Source organism: Syngnathus scovelli, chromosome 18 (genome assembly GCF_024217435.2).
Source record: "Syngnathus scovelli strain Florida chromosome 18, RoL_Ssco_1.2, whole genome shotgun sequence".
In the NCBI taxonomy this organism is placed as follows: domain Eukaryota; kingdom Metazoa; phylum Chordata; class Actinopteri; order Syngnathiformes; family Syngnathidae; genus Syngnathus; species Syngnathus scovelli.
Window position 1 is genome coordinate 727,239 of NC_090864.1, and position 22,855 is coordinate 750,093.

The 22,855-nt window shown below is 46.5% G+C and overlaps 2 long non-coding RNA genes across 2 annotated transcripts; both read right to left on the bottom strand.

The window, feature by feature from the left end:
- Positions 1 to 5,187: 5,187 nt before the first annotated feature.
- Positions 5,188 to 18,423, bottom strand: LOC137839661 (uncharacterized). The gene is made up of 7 exons (XR_011085702.1): positions 18,319 to 18,423; positions 17,971 to 18,141; positions 11,763 to 11,840; positions 10,145 to 10,235; positions 6,424 to 6,453; positions 5,859 to 5,935; positions 5,188 to 5,398 (listed from the first exon to the last, which is right to left on the bottom strand). It is a non-coding gene; the product is annotated as an uncharacterized lncRNA (long non-coding RNA).
- Positions 18,424 to 19,288: 865 nt separating this feature from the next.
- On the bottom strand, positions 19,289 to 20,047 carry LOC125985974 (uncharacterized). Its single transcript, XR_011085737.1, has 2 exons — positions 19,935 to 20,047; positions 19,289 to 19,565 (listed from the first exon to the last, which is right to left on the bottom strand). It is a non-coding gene; the product is annotated as an uncharacterized lncRNA (long non-coding RNA).
- Positions 20,048 to 22,855: the final 2,808 nt, after the last annotated feature.

Here is a 22,855-nt window from a genome sequence, read left to right on the forward strand (position 1 = left end):
ATCTTTGATTTTGATCACTCTCATCAGCTCCATTTCATGCTGCCGCAGTAATGTCTCCCTGGTAACGGCTAACTTTTTCTGCTTCTCCTCATGGAGTTTGCTTTTGAGTTCCGTCATGGCGGCGGTGGCACGGTGGTGGTCCGCCCGCAGGTCCTGACTTCTCTCTCTCTCCAGACAGCTGACCTGACATGACTTAGACTTAGACAAACTTTATTGTCATCTTGTCTGCACATGGTGCATACAAAACGAAATTTCGTTGCACACGGCTTACAACAAAGTAGTGATATTGCAGTTGAATAGAAGTAACATATCCTATGAAAATATATATATACATATACTGTATATATATATATTACAAATAAGTATAAAGTGCAGCAGTGCTAATTATGCAATAGTGCAAGTAGGCAAAACAGTATTCAAGAGTGTGCAGAGGAATGCTAAACCATGTATTAAACTTCTATTTAAAGGGTTTACACAAGTTCAGTAAAGTTGGTAGTGCGAGATAGTGCAAGATAGAGTTCCGTAGTGTCATAAAGTACAGTTCTGTGAATGTGTGATGCAGAGTTCAGTTTAGAGCTCAACAGTTCTAATGTTCAACAGTCTGATGACAGCAGGGAAAAAGCTGTTGCAGAACCTGGTGGACCTGCAGCGGATTGTGCGAAACCTCTTCCAAGAGGGCAGCAGGGAGAACAGTCCATGGTGGGGGTGTGATGGGTCATTGATGATGTTACGGGCACGGGACATGCAGCGCTGAGATGAAATGTCCTGAATGGAGGGAAGAGGAGCCCCTATGATCCTCTCTGCTGTCCTCACCACTCTCCTCACGTTCTTCCAATCGGAGGCGGTGCAGCCTCCACACCACACAGAGAGTCAGCTTGTCAGAATGCTCTCTATGGTGCTCCTGTAGAACGTCCTCATGATGGGTGGGGGCAGGTGGGCTCTCCTCATCCTCCGCAGGAAGTACAAGCGCTTCTGTGCCCTCTTGACCAGTGCCGTAGTGTTCATAGTCCAGGTGAGGTCTTCTGTGATGTGGACCCCCAGGAATTTGGTGCTGCTGACCACCTCCACAGCTGAGCTGTTGATGATCAGTGGAGCGTGGTGAGGCTGGTTTTTCCTGAAGTCAGAAATCAATCAGAAATCAGAAATCAGAAAACCTTTATTGTCATTCTACATAGTACAATGAAATTGGAGACCTCCATCCAGTGCATGAGGTAGACACAAGTAACAGTCAAGTAATCGACTAGTAGAAAAGTAGATGAAATAATCAGAAACAGTAGTGCGGACAAAGTGCAGTAATAGTGCAGGAGGAAAGTGTCATCAGTGTCGGCTGGAGTTGAGGGCGGCTATGGCTTGGGGAAAGAAACTGTTTCTGAGTCTGTTTGTCCTGGTCTTCATTTGCCTGTAGCGTCTTCCAGAGGGCAACAGGTCAAACAGGGCGGAGCCAGGGTGGGAGCTGTCCGCTGAGATGGCCTTAGCCCTGCTGAGGCAGCGGGTAGTGTAGATGTCCGTAAGGGAGGGGAGAGGGCGGCCGATGATCCTCTGGGCTGCCTTCACCACTCTCTGCAGCTTCTCCCTGTCAGCGGCGGTGGAGCTGCCGAACCATACTACGATGCAGTAGGTCAGTAGACTCTCGATGGAAGATCGGTAGAAGGTCAGCAACAGGTCGGTGTTGAGGTTGTACCTCCTGAGGACTCTCAGGAAGTGTAACCGCTGCTGAGCCTTCTTGACGATGGTGGTGATGTTCTCTGACCAGGAGATCCGGTCAGAGATGTGGACGCCCAGGTACTTGGTGCTGTGGACCCTCTCCACCTGCTCGCCGTTGATGAAGAGGGGAGTTGGCTCAGGGCTGTGTCTTCTGAAGTCTATGATGAGCTCGTTGGTCTTCTTGGTGTTCAGAGCGAGATTGTTCTCAGAGCACCAGTCGACCAGCTCCAGGACCTCCTCTCTGTAGGCTACCTCATCGCCATTGGAGATGAGACCGACCACAGTGGTATCGTCGGCGAACTTGACAATCCGGTTGTGTTTGTGAGCCGGTCTGCAATCATGAGTGTAGAGGCAGAAGAGGAGGGGGCTCAACACACAGCCCTGTGGGGAGCCGATGCTCAGCGTACGGGTGGAGGAGAGGCGGGAGCCAACTCTCACAGCCTGGAGTCGGTTGGTCAGAAAGTCATTAATCCAGGCACATGTGAGAGAGGGGAGTCCGAGAGTGTCCAGCTTTGTGGTGAGTCTGTCCGGGAGGATGGTGTTGAATGCCGAACTGTAATCCACAAAGAGCATCCGGACATAGCTCTGCTGCTGCTCCAGGTGGTTCACCGCACAATGGAGGGCTACGGCGATGGCATCTTCTGTGGATCTGTTGGTCCGGTATGCAAACTGGTGGGGGTCGAGGTGTGGGGGAAGATAATCCTTGATGTGCTGAAGAACCAGCCTCTCAAAGCACTTCATGATCATCGGAGTGAGGGCCACTGGCCGGTAATCATTCAGGCTAGAGATGGCCGACTTCTTCGGCACTGGGATGATGGTTGAGGTTTTCAGGCAGGGCGGGACGGTTGCTAGGGCCAGGGAGCGGTTGAAGATTGTGGTGAAGGTGGGGGCGAGCTCCTCAGCGCATGCCCTCAGCACCTTGCCGGGGACCCCATCCGGGCCTGTGGCCTTTCTGGGATTCACTGTAAGGAGCACCTTTCTGACCTTGTGCTCCTGAACAGTGAGTGGAGTGATGTCAGAGCTGGGTGGGGGAGGGGGCAGGGCAGGGACAGGGGAGTGCTGCTGGGATGTTCCAAACCGAGCAAAGAAGCTGTTTAGCTCCTCTGCCAGCTGTGCGCCTTGGTCTTCGACTTGAGCGGCACTGCCCCTGAAGTTGGTGATCTCCTGGATGCCCTGCCACACCTTGCGGCCATTGTTGCTGGACAGGTGGGACTCGATGCGTTTTCTGTGGTCCGCTTTCGCCCGTTTGACTCCTCTCCTCAGCTCAGCTCTGGCAGCGCTGTACAGAGCTCTGTCTCCTGACCTGAAGGCGGTGTCGCGGGCTCTGAGGAGAGAGCGGACCTGGCTGCACATCCAGGGTTTCTGGTTAGGGAAGACCCGGATGGTTTTGGTCACAGTCACATTGCTGGCGCAGAACTGGATGTAGCCCAGAACTGTGTCTGTGTGTGTCCCCAGCTCCTGGTGGTCGAACAGGTCCCAGTCTGTCCGTTGAAAACAGTCTTTGAGTTTGTGGAGTGCATCCTCAGGCCAGGAGGTGATGGTCCTTAAGGTGGGTCTGAGTTTGCGTCTGAGGGGGGTGTAGGCAGGGAAGAGCAGGAGGGACAGATGGTCTGATTGCCCGAGGTGGGGGAGGGGGATAGCTCTGTATGCATGTTTGATGTTGGTGTAGACATGGTCCAGGGTGTTCTCACCTCGTGAAGCACACTTTACGTGCTGGTGGAAATTCGGCAGAACAGTCTTTAAGTTGGCCTTGTTAAAATCCCCCGCTACAATGTGGAAGCCATCAGGGTGAGCCCGTTGTTGTTCACTCACAGCTCTCAGCAGGAGAGAGAGTGCCGTGCTTACGTCAGCGTCGGGTGGAATGTAAACAGCAATGACGATAACAACAGCTAGCTCCCTCGGGAGGAAAAAAGGCCGGCACCTGACTGCCATGTACTCGAGGTCCGGACAGCAGTGGCTGCCTACGATGGTCGCATTGTTGCACCAGTTTTCGTGCACATACATACAAAGCCCCCCACCTCTGCGTTTACCGGAGTCCAATGTTCTGTCCGCGCGACGATGATCTCCTTCATCTTCTCCACATTCAGGATCAGGCTGTTGTCTCTGCACCAGCCCACCAGCTGCTCCACCTCCTCTCTGTAGTCCAGGTCGTTGTTGTCTCTGATGAGCCCCACCACCGTTGTGTCGTCTGCGAACTTCACGATGTGATTGGTGGTGAACCTGGGGACGCAGTCGTGTGTCATCAGGGTGAACAGCAGGGGGCTCAGGACGCAGCCCTGAGGGGAGCCTGTGCTGAGGGTGATGACATCAGAGGTGTTCTGTCCGACCCGGACTGACTGAGGTCTGTTGGTGAGGAAGTCTAGCAGCCAGTTGCGAAGGGGGGTGTTGAAGCCCAGGTGTTCCAATTTTCCTACTAGATGCTGTGGGATGATGGTGTTAAACGCTGAGCTGAAGTCCAGGAAGAGCATCCGAACATGGGTGTTCTTCTCCTCCAGGTGAGCCAGGCTCAGGTGAAGAACGGAGGAGATGGCGTCCTGAGTGGAGCGGTTTTGCCGGTCGGCAAACTGGAACGGGTCAAATAATGGGGGGAGTCTGGAAACGATGTGATCTTTAAGCAGCCTTTCGAAGCACTTCATCATGACCGGAGTCAGTGCAACAGGCCGGTAATCATTAAATGAGGTGATTTGAGGTTTCTTCGGCACCGGAATGATGGAGGCAGTCTTAAAGCACGCTGGCACTGTGGCTTGGCCCAGCGAAGTGTTAAAAATGTCTGTGATGACCCCAGCCAGCTGACTTGCACATTCCCTGAACACACGCCCAGGAATGTTGTCGGGGCCAGGGGCCTTACGGGGGTTGACTCTCCTCAGGGTCTTCAACACATCGGCGCAGTCAAGGCAGAGTACCTCCTCTTCCTGATGGGGGACAGTTTTAACTGCTGGAGTGCCGTTTAGTGCCTCGAACCTCCCAAAGAAGTTATTTAGACCATTTAGAAAGTCAGCATCAACTTCACCCACCGGGGGGGGAGGGTGAGTTGTAGTCTGTAATCGCCCGTATGCCTTGCCACATACTCCTGGTGTTGTTGGCGTCGTGGAAACGATCCTGAATTTTTCGACTGTGGTCTCGCTTCGCTACCCTGATGGCACGGTTCAAGTTGGCTCTCGCTGTCCTCAGTGTCTCCTTGTCGCCAGACTTGAAGGCAGAGTTCCGCGCTCGTAGCGTTTGACGTACCTCCTCAGTCATCCAGGGTCGTTGGTTGCCCCGGGTGATGATATTCTTAGTGGTGCTGACGTCCTCGGTGCATTTGTTGACGTAGGCTGACACAGTCATGGCACACGCATGTCAAATCTACATCGGGGAAACTGGGAGGGAGGGAGGGAGGGAGGGAGGGCGGGAGGGAGGGCGGGAGGCAAGCAGGGAGGCAGGCAGGCAGGGAGGCAGGCAGGCAGGGAGGCAGGCAGGGAGGCAGGCAGGGAAGCAGGCAGGGAGGAAGGCAGTGTCTGTCTGTTGAGGTTTTCACCTTGTTCTTCTCCTGCTGAAGTTCTAACTGGACGTCCATCAGTTTGGCTCTCAGCTCGTCATTGGCGGCCTGAAAGGCGTCCGTTCGCTCCGCCTTGACCCGCCCTGCCGGAGCTCGTTTGGACATCTCTTACTCGAGTCTCGCCCGGTCGTCAGTCAGAGATCACAACATTTGTACCTGGAGAGCACAAACGCAGCGCTGTTTTCCACTGGCTTCGGACTCAACTTCAATCGGTACCGTAACGTACAACATCATAAACATAGATCTAGCTTGACTTATTCATTGAATAAATGCATTTGGTTCTTCAAAACTGCATCACGCAACATAGCGTGACCGAGACGGCCGTTATCCACCTGCGTGAAGTTATTTGGTGAAATGAATGAGATGTTTAAGACACCATCGTTCTGTCTCTATGTAGATGAAGGGAAATAATCGATTGCTGAAGGTCCAAAGGTGTTGTGATAAACAAATAAACATATTAGTGACATATTTGTGATAAACATATTAGGCAGGATAATCACATATGTTAACTTGACTGCCCACACTGTATTTATTTATGGTTATTTGTTAAATCGAGTACTGTTAGACATGAAATAGGAAGTGTTTAACATAAATGGACGACGAAAGGGGTACTCACCATTGTAGCTCCTGCTGGTCAATGATACGAGCCTCTTCTTGCAGTGGAAAACATACAGCCAACAAACACCGTGGAACCTAAAGGAAGGAAATTAAACATTAACATTTAGCCTCAACCAACATTCACAGATACAACGCAACGCAAACTACACAAACGTAAATCTTTTAAACACAATGAGTTGTACTTACCGTGTACGCTCTAGACGGTCCACTTGCAAGCAGAAAATAAAGATATTTCTGTTGATAATCGTCGTGTTTGTATCCGTTGTCTCGCTCAAGGCCATTGCGCCCACAGATTTGAATTTTGGCGAGAGTTCAGCCTATTGACGTCATTTCCGCGGTGTAATACCCGCATATCTGAAACGGCAAAGTTAAGAGTAGAGTTAAATAAAGTTTTTAATCAACGCAATAATTTACAAACGTTGACCAGTCGAAATAATCGTCGAAATTTGGCGTCTGTGGCTGGAAGCAGACGCCGAGTTCGACGTTCCTCCCAAATGCCACACTGCCTCGCTTTTCAGGCCAACAAAAAAAACATATTTTTCAAAACAATGAGTTGTAATTACCTTGTACGCTCTAGACGGTCAAGTTGCAAGCTGAAAACAAAAATATTTGTCTTGTTAGTCGTCGTGTTACTAACCGCTGTGTCTTGTTTGCCAGCATTGCCGCTTTCCTACTTCCTGTTGCAAGCCACGCCCACGGATTATAATTTTGCCATGAGTTCCGCCTATTGACGTCATGTCCGCGTCACATGACTGCGACGTAATATTATCTAAAACTGTTTGTGCGGCATGGTGTTGTTCTGTGCGGTATTGTGTTATTCTGTGCGGCGTCGTGTTGTTCTGTGCGGCGTAGTGTTGTTCAGTGCGGCGTCGTGTTGTTCAGTGCGGCATGTTTTTGTTCAGTGCGGCATGTTGTTGTTCAGTGCGGCATGTTGTTGTTCAGTGCGGCATGGTGTTGTTCAGTGCGGCATGGTGTTGTTAAGTGCGGCATGGTGTTGTTCAGTGCGGCATGGTGTTGTTCAGTGCGGCATGGTGTTGTTCAGTGCGGCATGGTGTTGTTCAGTGCGGCATGGTGTTGTTCAGTGCGGCATGGTGTTGTTCAGTGCGGCATGGTGTTGTTCAGTGTGGGATGGTGTTGTTCAGTGCGGCATGGTGTTCAGTGCGGCATAATGTTGTTCAGTGCGGCATAATGTTGTTCAGTGCGGCATGGTGTTGTTCAGTGCGGCATAATGTTGTTCAGTGCGGCATAATGTTGTTCAGTGCGGCATAATGTTGTTCAGTGCGGCATAATGTTGTTCAGTGCGGGATGGTGTTGTTCAGTGCGGCATGGTGTTGTTCAGTGCGGCATGGTGTTGTTCAGTGCGGCATGGTGTTGTTCAGTGCGGCATGGTGTTGTTCAGTGCGGCATGGTGTTGTTCAGTGCGGGATGGTGTTGTTCAGTGCGGCATGGTGTTGTTCAGTGCGGCATGGTGTTGTTCAGTGCGGCATAATGTTGTTCAGTGGGGCATAATGTTGTTCAGTGCGGCATGGTGTTGGTCAGTGCGGGATGGTGTTGTTCAGTGCGGCATGGTGTTGTTCAGTGCGGCATGGTGTTGTTCAGTGCGGCATGGTGTTGTTCAGTGCGACATGATGTTGTTCAGTGCGGCATAATGTTGTTCAGTGCGGCATAATGTTGTTCAGTGCGGCATAATGTTGTTCAGTGCGGCATGGTGTTGTTCAGTGCGGCATGGTGTTGTTCAGTGCGGCATGGTGTTGTTCAGTGCGGCATGGTGTTGTTCAGTGCGGCATGGTGTTGTTCAGTGCGGCATGGTGTTGTTCAGTGCGGCATGGTGTAGTTCAGTGCGGCATGGTGTTGTTCAGTGCGGCATGGTGTAGTTCAGTGCGGCATGGTGTTGTTCAGTGCGGGATGGTGTTGTTCAGTGCGGCATGGTGTTGTTCAGTGCGGCATGGTGTTGTTCAGTGCGACATGATGTTGTTCAGTGCGGCATAATGTTGTTCAGTGCGGCATAATGTTGTTCAGTGCGGCATAATGTTGTTCAGTGCGGCATGGTGTTGTTTAGTGTGGGATGGTGTTGTTCAGTGCGGCATGGTGTTGTTCAGTGCGGCATGGTGTTGTTCAGTGCGGCATGGTGTTGTTCAGTGCGGCATGGTGTTGTTCAGTGCGGCATGGTGTTGTTCAGTGCGGCATGGTGTTGTTCAGTGCGGCATGGTGTTGTTCAGTGCGGCATGGTGTTGTTCAGTGCGGCATGGTGTTGTTCAGTGCGGGATGGTGTTGTTCAGTGCGGCATGGTGTTCGGTGCGGCATAATGTTGTTCAGTGCGGCATAATGTTGTTCAGTGCGGCATGGTGTTGTCCAGTGCGGCATAATGTTGTTCAGTGCGGCATAATGTTGTTCAGTGCGGTATATTGTTGTTCAGTGGGGCATAATGTTGTTCAGTGCGGCATGGTGTTGTTCAGTGCGGGATGGTGTTGTTCAGTGCGGCATGGTGTTGTTCAGTGCGGCATGGTGTTGTTCAGTGCGGCATGGTGTTGTTCAGTGCGGCATGGTGTTGTTCAGTGCGGCATTGTGTTGTTCAGTGCGGCATGGTGTTGTTCAGTGCGGCATGGTGTAGTTCATTGCGGCATGGTGTAGTTCAGTGCGGCATGGTGTTGTTCAGTGCGGCATGGTGTTGTTCAGTGCGGGATGGTGTTGTTCAGTGCGGGATGGTGTTGTTCAGTGCGGGATGGTGTTGTTCAGTGCGGGATGGTGTTGTTCAGTTTGGCATGGTGTTGTTCAGTGCGGCATGGTGTTGTTCAGTGCGGCATGGTGTTGTTCAGTGCGGCATGGTGTTGTTCAGTGCGGCGTCGTGTTGTTCAGTGCAGCATGGTGTTGTTCAGTGCGGAATGGTGTTGTTCAGTGCGGCATGGTGTTGTTCAGTGCGGCATGGTGTTGTTAAGTGCGGCATGGTTTTGTTCAGTGCGGCGTAATGTTGTTCAGTGGGGCATGGTGTTGTTCAGTGCGGCATGGTGTTGTTCAGTGCGGCATGGTGTTGTTCAGTGCGGCATGGTGTTGTTCAGTGCGGCATGGTGCTGTTCAGTGCGGCATGGTGGTGTTCAGTGCGGCATGGTGTTGTTCAGTGCGGCATGGTGTTGTTCAGTGCGGCATGGTGTTGTTCAGTGCGGCATGGTGTTGTTCAGTGCGGCATGGTGTTGTTCAGTGCGGCATGGTGTTTTTCAGTGCGGCATAATGTTGTTTAGTGCGGCATAATGTTGTTCAGTGCAGCATAATGTTGTTCAGTGCGGCATAATGTTGTTCAGTGCGGCATAATGTTGTTCAGTGCGGCATAATGTTGTTCAGTGCGGGATGGTGTTGTTCAGTGCGGCATGGTGTTGTTCAGTGCGGCATGGTGTTGTTCAGTGCGGCATGGTGTTGTTCAGTGCGGCATGGTGTTGTTCAGTGCGGCATGGTGTTGTTCAGTGCGGCATGGTGTTGTTCAGTGTGGGATGGTGTTGTTCAGTGCGGCATGGTGTTCAGTGCGGCATAATGTTGTTCAGTGCGGCATAATGTTGTTCAGTGCGGCATGGTGTTGTTCAGTGCGGCATAATGTTGTTCAGTGCGGCATAATGTTGTTCAGTGCGGTATAATGTTGTTCACTGCTGCATGGTGTTGTTCAGTGCTGCATGGTGTTGTTCAGTGCGGGATGGTGTTGTTCAGTGCGGCATGGTGTTGTTCAGTGCGGCATGGTGTTGTTCAGTGCGGCATGGTGTTGTTCAGTGCGGCATGGTGTTGTTCAGTGCGGCATGGTGTTGTTCAGTGCGGCATGGTGTTGTTCAGTGCGGCATGGTGTTGTTCAGTGCGGCATGGTGTTGTTCGGTGCGGCATGGTGTTATTCAGTGCGGCATGGTGTTGTTCAGTGCGGTATCGTGTTGTTCAGTGCGGTATCGTGTTGTTCAGTGCGGCATCGTGTTGTTCAGTCCGGTATCGTGTTGTTCAGTGCGGTATCGTGTTGTTCAGTGCGGTATCGTGTTGTTCAGTGCGGTATCGTGTTGTTCAGTGCGGTATCGTTGTGTTGTTCGTATTGTGTTGTGTTGTTCGTAATGTGTTGTGTTGTTTGTATTGTGTTGTTGGTATTGTGTTGTGTTGTTCGTATTTTGTTGTGTTGTTCATATTTTGTTGAGTTGTTCATATTGTGTTGAGTTGTTCGTATTGTGTTGTGTTGTTCGTATTGTGTTGCCTCTAACACTTAGCTTCTAACACTTAGCCTCTAGCACATAGAAGGTAAATAAATAGGAAGGAAGGACTCACCGGTGACGTCGTCGCCCACGTCCAAGCGTTGTACTTTGTATTTTCATCCTTCTGACAGTGGAAAACATATAGCCAACAAACACCGTGGAACCTAAACGAATGAAAGAAAACTATCATTTGGCCACAACCAACATTCACAGATACAACACAATGTAATGTGCGGTGTTGAGGTTAAAGGTTGAGTGAAGGGCCCTCGTTTTAAACTACTTTTTTGAAAAGGAGTGGGAACAAGTAAGACGTATTTAATTTATTTATTGGGAAGTAGTAAGACTTATTAAATTTATTTAATCTACTTTTCTTCCCAGGCAAAATTTGATGTGCTGCAATTCCAAATTTCCAAAGTGAATGAAGGAATGAAATCCTTTAAATTATGATTTTGTATAAATACTAGGCATAAACACAAAATCTACGGCACAAAATGGGCAGACTTTACTTGTTTGAAAAGGACTGGTTACAAGACAGACTTTTTTAATTTATTTAATGGGAAGAAGACTTATTTAGTTTAATTGATCTATTTTTGTTCCCTGGCAAAATTCGATTTGCTGCAATTCCAAATTTCCAAAGTGAATGAAGGAATGAAGTCGTTTAAATTATGATTTTGTATAAATACTAGGCATAGACACAAAATCTACGGCACAAAACGGGCAGACTTTACTTGTTTGAAGAGGACTGGTTGCAAGACAGACTTTTCTGATTTATTTAATGGGAAGAAGACTTATTTAGTTTATTTAATCTCTTTTTGTTGCCTGGCAAAATTGGATTTGCTGAAATTGTATTTTGCCAAATCTTGACTTGAGACCTGATAGGAAGTATTAAACGCTCAGTTAAATCGATACAAGTTGGTAATAAGAGAGAGTAATGTTGGTTGAAGCGATGAATGAAGGTTAAAAGCAATTTAAATTATGACTTTGTATAAATACTAGATATTAACAGAACATCTACTGCGCAAAATGGGCAGAGTTTACTTGTTTGAGAAGGAGTGGCTTATTTAAGTCTAAGATTTATTTAATCTGTTTGTTCCCAGGCAAAATTGGATGTGATGCAATTCCAAATTTCACCACATGATGGTGCCAAATTTTGACTTCATAGGACATATTCAACACTTAACTATTATGTTCAAGGTAATCAGATTTGTTTATTATTCTAATGGCCTTTTCAAAACTATTCTGGATTACTACTTTGGATCTATTCTACATTACTTGGCAACAACATACTCTGTAACAGATTAGGCAGTATAATCACATATGTTAACTTGAGAGTGCCCACACTCAATCTACTTATCGTGATGTGTTAAATCAATTACTGTTAGACATTATTATTCTGATAATCTACCAAATCTTTGAATTGAAGAATTTGTGATTTAATTAATAGCTTGTTGTTATGTTCAGGGTAATCAGACTTGTATATAATTCTAATGGCCTTCTTTTGAAAACTATTCTGAATTACAACTTTGGATCTTATATTACTTTGCAACAATATACTCGGTGACAGATTAGGCAGTATAATCACATATGTTAACTTCAGTGCCCACACTGTATTTATTTATGGTTATTTGTTAAATCAAGTACTGTTAGACATGAAATAGGAAGTGTTTAACATAAATGTTATGGCTACTCACCGTTGTAGCTCGCTCCTGGTCAATGATACGAGCCTCTTCTTGCAGTGGAAAACTTGCAGCCAACAAACACCGTGGAACCTAAAGGAATGAAATTAAACATTAACATTTCGCCTGGACCAATATTCACACGTGTTAGGGTTTTCCAGGTTATCTTTATCATAGGATTATGTTGGAATGCAACAGGTAATAAATACCTTACCTTGTCCTCCTTATCACAAGATCGTAAAACATCCCCTGAGATGTTTAGACTAGAGGACAAGGGCTTTCTATTCAGCCCACTCATACCCCCACTCTGTTCCTCCTAATAAATATGCCCTTGCAGGAAGGAGACCTTTCAGACTTCATTCGATAATCGCTGTTCAGACAGCGACGAATGGACTCTCCACCTGCAGGTGTCTAAAAGAACTTGCTTGTCTTCTGTTTGGTTCTTGCAAAATAAGTTGGAGTGAGCAAATCTCTAACATTTTGGTGCCGAAACCCGGGATCCTCATACCCACCATCTGACCGGCGAAGGAGGACGTGCTGCATTGTCGACAAGCCAGCGTCCATTAGGAGGACCTGGAAAAGAAAGTCCTGGGAAGAGAATTCTTCGCTGGGCCAGCATCTTAGGTCTGCCTTCGTCTGACAGAGGTGGATTGACGGGATCCGGCGGTGCAACGAACCAGGGGACAAGTAAGTTAAAGCGCTAAAGATACGGCTTTGGTTTGTCCGGGCTATGAGATTCGGCTTTGGTTTGTCCGAGCTATGAGATTCGGCTTTGGTTTGTCCGAGCTATGAGATTCGGCTTTGGTTTGTCCGAGCTATGAGATTCGGCTTTGGTTTGTCCGAGCTATGAGATTCGGCTTTGGTTTATCCGAGCTATGAGATACGGCTTTGGTTTGTCCGAGCCATGAGGCCTAAAAAAGCGCTGGAGTTAGTGTGATTGAGTGTGTGACTGGTAGGATAAATTGACTAAAAAGCAGTTCTAGCGTTGATCCATGGCAATAAAACAGGCTAGTAATTTGTTGAAAGGTCAATTTAAACCTGCATTGAGGATCCTCAAAGAAAAAAAAAAAAATTGAAAAAAAATTGTAAAACCTTAAGCGACTAAAATTAAGATGGGAAATAAGAACGGTAAATCTCTTGCTCTGCTCTTCTTTAAAACGAGAAGTTCATGGCAAGTAGATTTCTTAATTGTATGCAATGCATGCTGAAGTGGAAGAAAATGTATGGAGTACAAGGAAATTTGACAAAGAATTCAGGGTGCATAGTGGCATCCCATTCAATGATACAGCTGAGAGTGCTTATCAACAACAGCTTAAAAATGCGCTCCTCACTAATTTCCGCCCTGAAATGGGCAGTTGGGTGAGGAAACACTTCGTGGAAGCGGACACTGCTTGGTTTACAAAAAACATGCAGTGGCCCGGAGACGCTGATAAAGGGATTGAGAAAGGCAAAAGTTCTGATGTATTTCATCTAGATGATGATAATGATCTAAATGAAGATACAACGATCTTCTTCCAAAGTTCCCAAAGGGGCAGAGGAAGAGTTAGATACCAACAAGGTCGCAGGCCGCCATATAATTCAAAACCCCCACGAGATTCTGAACTGTGGGGGACGAGGACACTTCGCACGAGAGTGTCGTTTTGCAAAACAATATCAATCAAAGGGTGGAGGAAGGAGCAGAGAAAAAGCCAAATTTTTAGCATGACAAGCTTCCTCCTCTTTGACCGCTTATGCTCATACAGAGAAAGAAAGAATAGATGCCCATATGACAGCAAAACATGTCATTGTCAGATTATTAGAATTTTTTTTAGATTATTAGAAATCCTGTCCATCCAAGAAGTATGACAATGCTGTTTGTATGCCCAAATTACAAATGACTAGAGCTCAAATTGTGTTACACTGAAGTTAAAATATGCAAATCAAGTGGTAAAGGAATGCAACTTGCTTCTAGAAGATAAATAAAATTAGAATGTGCTGTCCTCGTGTGCATGGGAGGGACCAGCTCATGATCGACCACAGGAAATGGCCAGCCTGTGACGAATCATTGTTGCTGGGAACTACCTTTTGCATGCGAGAGCTGTGCATGTGTGTGCGTATATGTTAAAATGATGAACATTGGCTAAAGTTTTAGTATAAAAAAATTTTGCTAGACTGTGGTCTATCCAATTTGCACCGCAGAACAGAAATGATTTTGAAAGATAAAAATGAGAGGAAAAAGAGAGAAATCTGTTTGCGAGCAGAAACTAATCCACACTAGTGCATGTTAGTGTCAAGCCCTCATGAGAAATTCGGAGTTAACAAAACAACGGAACATGCTTTCAGGAATTGGAAGAAGCTAAATTGTGAATTTAAGATTTTGCAATGCTACATTTAATAGGAATAATTGATTGATTGTGTTATAAGATTATACAAAATTCTAAATGCAAGCTAAATCTGAGAGATTGAGTTCTTCAAATTTAAAAACAAAGGAAAAAATCAGATTAATTTGCCAGTTGGTTGTTTTAGTTAAGTCTTTTTTGAATTGGTGGATTGCTCTACCAGGAAACCTAAGTTGGAAATGATATATGAATGTTGTGTGGTGAGCTTGGATGAATTGGGACCAATGTGATAGAAAGACTCCTTTTTGGAGACTGCGTGTGAGATGCAAATGAACATTGATGAATGATAGCCTGAATGAAAAGAAATTACAGGTTGAATGGTTGAAGTTGTTGGCGACTACTATAGAAAATTAGTAGAGCGACTTTGATGAAAGAGTGATTTTGAGCAGGTTGAATGTTAGAAAGAAACACGTAGCTTTTGGATTGATAATTAACTAGAAAAAAAACTGGAGAACCAGTAACACATGTAGAAGATGTGTGAACTGAGAAATTGAGAAGCGTTTTGGAAAGAAAGTCAAATTAAATGATGATGGAATCGTATGTAGTAAAGAACGCATTCTCCCAAAAAGTTTGTCAAGGTGTGAGGCATGGGCGTTGCCAAGCCTCAGAAGGGGGGGAGTGAGTAGGACTAGGACAGATAGTGGAAGATAGTAATAATACAACACTTTATGACAATGAATTTTCGAATACATTTGGTGTTATATTGTGGTAAATTTTTTGTTCTGGTGTAGATAGTTTAGCAACACGAGAGATTTAGAGGTTCAAAAGAAAGACAGTTAAAAGAAAACATTTTTGATTTGGACAATTGCAGGCTAACAGGAACATGGGAAAGATAAGAACTACGAGGTGGGATCCAATTTCATTGGGGAGATTGAGAATTCACAGCACCATACTCTAAGTCACATTTTTGAGCAAGCATGACAATAACATGTGAGAGGTCAAGACATACAGATCAGGGCTTGATGTGGAAAGCAGACCTCGATGAGTTGATTTTCAATAATGATACTGAAGACAACATACTGTCCGATTAAATTGGAACTATAGATAAAATGTAGCTCAAAAATAGGATGAGTTGCAGGATTTACGATATAAAAACGAGACCGCTGTTATTAGGAGAATTTGAAGTTTGGTAAATAAATGTTACCAGCAAATTGATGGAAGCAGCTACATTTGGAAATAGTCTTACAAGTGTTCAAACCAGCCTGTCATTCTCAGTGTCAGGGCCCCTGAAACCCAATCCAAGACTTCGCCTGCAGCCGTGAACAACCACAAAATGGTGCCTGGCTCTGAAGCACCTTTGACCTTTGGCGAAGGACAAGAAAAGACTGCTGTTGTGCTTGGAGGAGGACAAGTACACTCCGGAGGAAATACAACATCCTCGGGGACGGAAAAGACAGTGAAAAGCGGAGGAACTCACAATGATGAAAATTGACTCATTTGAACAATGGACTCATTCAAGAGTGTTGGATGGGGTCGCTCTGAAGCAACAACAAAAGAACACCAACTTGATAGGGTGAAGTGCGGCAAAAAGATATGGACTTGGAGTGTCTGACAACCAAATCGCACTCCTTGCTACGGCGTTCCCAAATTTGGTGAAGCTTGGTTCAAAGTGGAAGGGAGGTTCATTGTGCACTGAGTTTGACAGAACTGAGGAGATTTGATAAATAAATAAATAAAAATTTGAAAAATACGTAGGGCTACAGATTATGATCAGAGATTGAACGGATTTGGATAAAACAAATAGGCTAAAACGGTAGGAAACAAGAGCAAGATCTTATATTTTGGCTCATCAAGCTTAAGACGTAGAGGTCGAGTTCTATAAATTTTAGAACAGGACATTTGGCAGTCAGGAGGAAGCTAGGTTGCTCAATGTACCTACTCAATACAATAGTAAGTTTTTTGCACCGCAGTGGAGGTTGGATGGTCAGAAAGTTAGGTACGTTCAATTTTTGACATTCACACAATCATGCATAGGAGTCACAAGGCAACAGTTAACAAGACAATGACTGCAATAGGGGCCACCTACGACTGCACCGACATGGAAAAGTAGAAGTGAGAGAGCAGAGTATGGGATTATATGCTAAAACGTCTGCTATACAGTTACCGATAGGAGATTCTATCAAGAGAAGCTACATGAGAGATGGATTAGAATCTCTTTGTCTGCGTGGGTGCGTGTGCGTGTGTGTGTGTGTGTGCTCACACCCTGTGTGGATGCGAGCGTGTGAGGAGAAAGAAGGCATGGGTAAGACAATCTCTTTTAAACCAGGAGGCAATAAATGGGAACGCCCCTGTCATAAATAGTTTTTGGTTAAAGGGAATCATTAGGAAGTGTTCAAACTCTTCCCGCAAACATTCCTATTTGCCAGTTAAATGGGCACTACAATTGACTACGAGAGTTGCAAACAACAGATGAAGAGCAGTCCTTGGCAGATTATATGATCAGGACGCTCAAACTGTGTCAAAGACAAATTTACTGCCGCTTGATCTTTCCTCCTCACAGGTCGACAACCCCATCAATCCAGGAGACTGGGTCTACATCGAGGTCATTAAAGGAAGGAACTGGGCCAGCCACGACGGGAGGGACCATTCCAAGTCTTGCTGACTACACATGTTGCACCCAAGGTTGCAGGATCCACAAATGCATTAACGATGACTGCTCTCCAGGAGGAAACTGGATGGGAGCTTTGGACATCACCGCTGTGTGCCAGGATGAGAGAGCCATTTTCAAGGTGTAAGGGCTCTACTACCAACATGGCTGCACCATCGGACGGGACCTACTTCATTCAGAAGTTCAGAGGCACTGCCTCACCTGCATCCTATGAGTGCACGTGCCTGTTCAGTACGGATCATGGTTTTGTGGTCACGAGAGTTGTCCGATGCTGCCTGCCAACTGGACACGAGTGTGTGCGCCAGTGTGTGTGACAGACCTCACCTACAGACTAGAACATCAGCAGCTGACGAAAATGCGAGCACATATACAACTTCTTAGACGTGACAGATGTGATAATGATAATGAGACGTGGATTGCGTAGATGCTGTTCTGTTGAGCATGTATTACGGAAACTTGTTGATTTGACCATCAAATATGCTTCGCAAGTAATGGATACGCTGATGTACTGTTTCTTTGTTTTTCTTTTTGTTTTTATTGATAGCATTCTGGTCGCCTTAAGGCAAAGGGACCGTGTAAGAATTTTCCTGCTAATAACATCTGGCCAGCAGGTTTTTCGCTTACACAATAAGTTTGATCTGGGGTATTAAGGTAATGCCTCATCTTCACTGGAAAGTGTTGCTATCATTGTTTGTTGTTTTTATTTTTCCTATTCTTCTTTCTTCATTATACATATATATGTGTTTTTTTCTTACTTGTCTTTGTTGTTTGGGGTAGCATAATCATATGATAAAACAGGAGGGAGATGTTAGGGTTTTCCAGGTTATCTTTATCATAGGATTATGTTGGAATGCAACAGGTAATAAATACCTTACCTTGTCCTCCTTATCACAAGATCGTAAAACATCCCCTGAGATGTTTAGACTAGAGGACAAGGGCTTTCTATTCAGCCCACTCATACCCCCACTCTGTTCCTCCTAATAAATATGCCCTTGCAGGAAGGAGACCTTTCAGACTTCATTCGATAATCGCTGTTCAGACAGCGACGAATGGACTCTCCACCTGCAGGTGTCTAAAAGAACTTGCTTGTCTTCTGTTTGGTTCTTGCAAAATAAGTTGGAGTGAGCAAATCTCTAACAACACGTACAACGCAACGCGGCTACACTTCTGCTAGCGCCTCAGCTACACGTTGCTATTACAAACGTAAATCTCTTTAAACACAATGAGTGTTACTTACCGTGTACGCTGTAGACGGTCCAGTTGCAAGCAGAAAATAAAGATATTTCTGTTGATATTCGTCGTTGCTCAGTGGCTCACGGCCATCGCGCCAACAGATTTGAATTTTGGTGGAAGTTCAGCCAATTACGTCATATCCGCGGCACATGACTGCGACGTAATACCCGCTTATCTGAAACGGCAGTTAAAAGTAGAGTTACATCAAGTTTTCTTTTTTAATCAACGCTATCATTTACAACCGTTGACCAGAAAGAATCGTCGAAATTCGACGTTCCCCCCAAACGCCACACTCACTCGCTTTTCAGGGCAACAAAAGTACTTCTTTTTAAAAACGATGAGTTGTACTTACCGTGTACGCTCTGGACGGTCCAGTTGCAAGCAGAAAATAAAAATATTTCTCTCGTTAGTCGTATGTTACCATCCGCTGTGTCTTTGTCAACATCGCCATTTTCCTACTTCCTGTTGCGAGCCACGCCCACGGATTTAAATTCTGGCGGAAGAGCCCGCCCATTGGCGTCGTTTTCGCGTATAGCAAATCCGATTGGTTGGGAAGGGGGCGCGGTTATGCAGCCGAGGGGTCCTGTGATCGGTGGGATGTAAAGTAGGCGTCGACGTCACGTCCGCGTCACGTGACCACGACGTGGCAGACGTCATATAGCAACCGCTGTTTTGTTTAGTAGACTTACAGTTGTTATGCATTGACATAATGGCGCACACTCCAAATAGATTTAAATAAATTAAATAATTCTTCTGCCCACTCCCTTTTAAACAAGTTAACTCTCCCCGCGGATTTGAATTCCGGCGGAAGTTCTTACAGTTGTTATGCGTTGACATAATGGCGCACTGGTTAGCATGTCCACCTCTTAAGCATGATGTTGCGGGTTCGACGCCTGATCAATGTTAGCATGGAGTGAGCTGAAGTGCATGGCGCTGAAGATTTGAATCTTTGAAATGCGCTGAGGTCTGACGTATCAGGCAGAATGGTTTGCCATCACGTTCAACAAAAAATAGAAACTTTCCCACTCTGATAAAAACGTCCTGTGTTCATCTACATATTTTCGTTTTGCTGTGCATCTTTTCCCTGCCATTTCGAGAGCCCAATTGACACTAATAGTTTACTGGAATGTGTTTGCCCATCCTACTTTGTGGAATTTCACCACATGCGCTTTTGACGAAAATACTAAATTGAACTCAAGTGAAGCCAACACGCACAACCCCCCCCCCCCACACACACACACACACCTACACACACACACACAAATGTTGATATGAACATAAAAGAGCCGCATGCGGTTCGGGAGTTGCGGCTTGGCCAAACCTGTACTATACAACTTTATTTGTGTAAAATTTTCACAACAGCTGTCACACAAACAAAGCGGGAAAAACCGAAGACGTGCGTGTTCCGCCCACGCTGGATTTATTTGCACCTTTGAAAAGACACCGTATTGCCGCAGATGTGGCAAAGAGTACTTTTGGGCATCTGAGACGGAAGGATGTCCAAAGCATCACGTCACCTGCTCTGGTAGGAATGGTGGTGGGACGTTGAGGTCAACCGCTTTGGGGTTGGCTGAATCTTTGGTCGCAGGATGCCACACACTTGAAGACAGAAGCAGAAAAGCAGAGCTAAATGCAAAATGTACTCACCGGTGACTCCAATTTTTTCCCCCCCTGAAGAAATGGATGGACGGGTGGCCCCGGCTGGCCGGTGGGACTCTTGTTATTCTGACCCTTTTTAGTGCGCGTTTGGGGCAACAACCGTTTTTTGTGGCGCTCTCTTCTGGTTCAAGAGTGCCCTGCATGTGAATTTGCCTTTCCTGCCTTCTGATTGGATGAGCGCCGGTGTGACGCGGTGCCTCTGTCACCGTGGCGGGGGGTATACGTCGGCATCGGAGCGTCTGCCAACGTCTGAGACCGGCTGGCAGTGTATCGGAGGTGTCGAGTGCGGTGCCGCTGGAGCTCACTCACCAGCTGGTGTTAGGGCCACAGAATGAAGGCCAAGGAGAAGACTAGAAAGAGAAACAGAAACTTCTCCTCCAATTGTTTGATTTGTCTCTTCTGAGCTTCGATGAATTCTTTCAGCTCTTTGTTCCTCTAGGACGGACAAATGGAAAGTAGCCTTCAAAAGCCAGTAAGCGTGCAAGTAAGTGCCGGGCTGGCTTTGGGCCCTTACCTGTTGCGCGCTGTGCAGCAGATCCATTCTCTCTTGGAGGATGCAAGCGTCGCGCTCCCTCAACTCCCACATCAGGGCTCGCTTCCATTGGTCCACGGCGCTCCTAAGCTCTTGTCTCTGATCCGCCGTCAGCACGTCATTCACGCCAGCGTGGCTGGCTTTTTCGCCGTCCGTGGCGGGGCAGTCCCGCTGCGGTAGCGCCTCGTACAACATGGCCTCCAGCTCCATGATCCTCTGGGCCGCAATCCTCGTCCATCAGTAGTCCGGCGGGAGATTTGAGGGCGGCTTACCTTATGAGCCTGGTCCATGGAACGCTTCCTGAAGTCCAACTCTTCATCCAGGTAGCCCTTCTGGTTGCAGAACATATCCTAGCACAGCTCAAGGTCAGAATTGTTGGGGCACATTGCCCCGAGTTCCCCTTGGCTGATGTCGCGTGTCTGTCTACCTTCTCACTTTCAATGTCCAACATCTTCTGTTGAAGTGCTGACTTGGTCACTTTGATGTATTCTAACCACTGAGGAAAGGCTGCTGTCACATAAGCAGAATGCGAGAGCGTGCGTGGACGTGCGCGTTACCTTCTCGGCTAGGGTGGGAAGGGTCCTGGCGTGAATCACGACCACCTGCTCCTCGTTGGTGAGATTCTGCAAGAGCCCAAAGGCACAGCGTCAACAAGGTTCTTTCAGCGCAAAGCCTTCCAAAAGTCACATTTGAGCCGCCGAGTCTCGTGGAGTGCGAACATAAGGAGTTCGACATACACTTACGGCGTTATCGCCCAGGATGTCCAGCTTCTTCATCAGATCACTGATGAGGATGTCCTGGGGAAAGGCGCAAGGAGCAATGTAAGGTGTTCTGGGACCTCAGGTTAAGGTTAGGGTTGCGAGGGACGCCTTACGTACGCTCACGCCGTCGGCCTCGCAGTAGATCTGCAAAGGGCTGAGGCCGTCTGGGAAACGGACTTGCAGAAACTTCAAGACGGAGGAGCGCCACTCCCTCTCCTGAAAGGCAGAGGCATGCATCCGTCCGTCCGTCCGTCCGTCACATCTCTGGCCTCAACACGCTTGTGCGAGTCTTCCCACCTCCAGCTCCAGGATGCGGAACTCAAGCAGTTCGTTTTGGTCTCGGATATCCTGGATGTGCTCTTTCAGACGCGCTTCTTCCGCCTCCATCCGCCTGACCTGAAAAGACAGTCAGACCTCATCTGCGGGGCTTCCGGACGGGTGTGACGCCAAGCGACTCCGCCCAGCGCCTTTCTTTCCGTCACCTTTTCGGCCAACTGCTGATTGCTCTGACGCAGCAGCTGCTTCTCCTCCACCCACTTGACATTCTAGAAGAGACAAACGCGTGGACAGCTTTGGAATGTTGTGTCATTTTCATCCACAAATTCTTTGGTTGACTGGAAAATGACATTTGCTTTTCTCCACATTTTCCCAGCCACGTTCATAGGGGGTTGGTCCAGTAATGCCAGACGAATGAGTGACTGAAGAATGTAGCTATTTTGTCTGAGAAAAAGGTGTGCTCATTGATAAGCTTACCTGTCCTTGTTGCTTCAGCGCTGACTCCAGATCTGCTACTCTGCTTTGATAGTGACCCATTTCTACTGTCATGTAACATGGGGGGAAGAGATGGTGCAAATGGTAAAATATGGATTGTTCACAGGAATAAATTGGCAGAGCTGAAATTCCAAATTTGTCCAAAAGATGGCGCCAGACCAAAACATGAGACCAAAAAAGGGGCCAAAATAAGCTAAGCAAGTTAAAATAGAAATAAAACAGGAACACGGTGTCGGATTGTGAGTCACGCATGGACGCACAAATGTGATTTTTACTTTTTGATTTCTTTGCTTGGCTAAAAATGTATTCTGTAACAGCTTAAAGCAATATTGTTAGTCAATTCGATCAAGGGACCCGTCACTATGAGAATAGTGGCGTGACATAAATTGTTTGGAGAAGCACAAATGTGATTTTTACTTCTTGATTTCTTTGCTTGGCTAAAAATTGATTCCCTCTTTCATGAACTGTGTTTTGCAATCGAATTGTTCTGGGATTGAATGATTTTATTAACACGGGTATCAGTGGGTGAAATTGTTCGGTTTCTGGAGTGATTAAGATTTGTAATTCTATTTCATGTTTCTTCAATAAATGTGTTGTGTATATTCATCTACTTTGTTGTGCGCTGATTTGTACTGAATGTACAATCGATGGTTCGGGGTTGATTTGACAATTTGATTAATGTGCGGGGGGTTATTATGGTATAACATAGGACCGTAATAAATAAAAGTAACATCAGACAATTTTAGAGAATTGAATAACTTTCGTAGTTATTTGAGACACGAGTGAATTTCAATCCGTTTGAAAGTTTGCTTCGTCTGAATAAATTAACGGAAGTGTTTGAATCGGATTATCGGTTTGGTGTAGAACTGAAAGTAATTTAATTATTTGAAGGGCGCAGGCCCGTTTCCCCTTTTGACGGGCCGCGTAAAAAGTAACTCCGGACATGTTAGAGAATTAAATAACTTTCGTAGATATTTAAGGGAAGAGTGAATTTCGTCAAAAGTGAATTCGTTTGAAAATTTACTTCCTCTAAATAAAATAACGACGATGGTTAAAATAGATCATTTGAGTTGGTGAAGGATAAAAGTATTTCGATTGTCCGTCGGGCGCGGCCCAGTTCTTAATTTTGTCGGGCCGCGTCAAAAGTTAAACAGGACACGATCGAA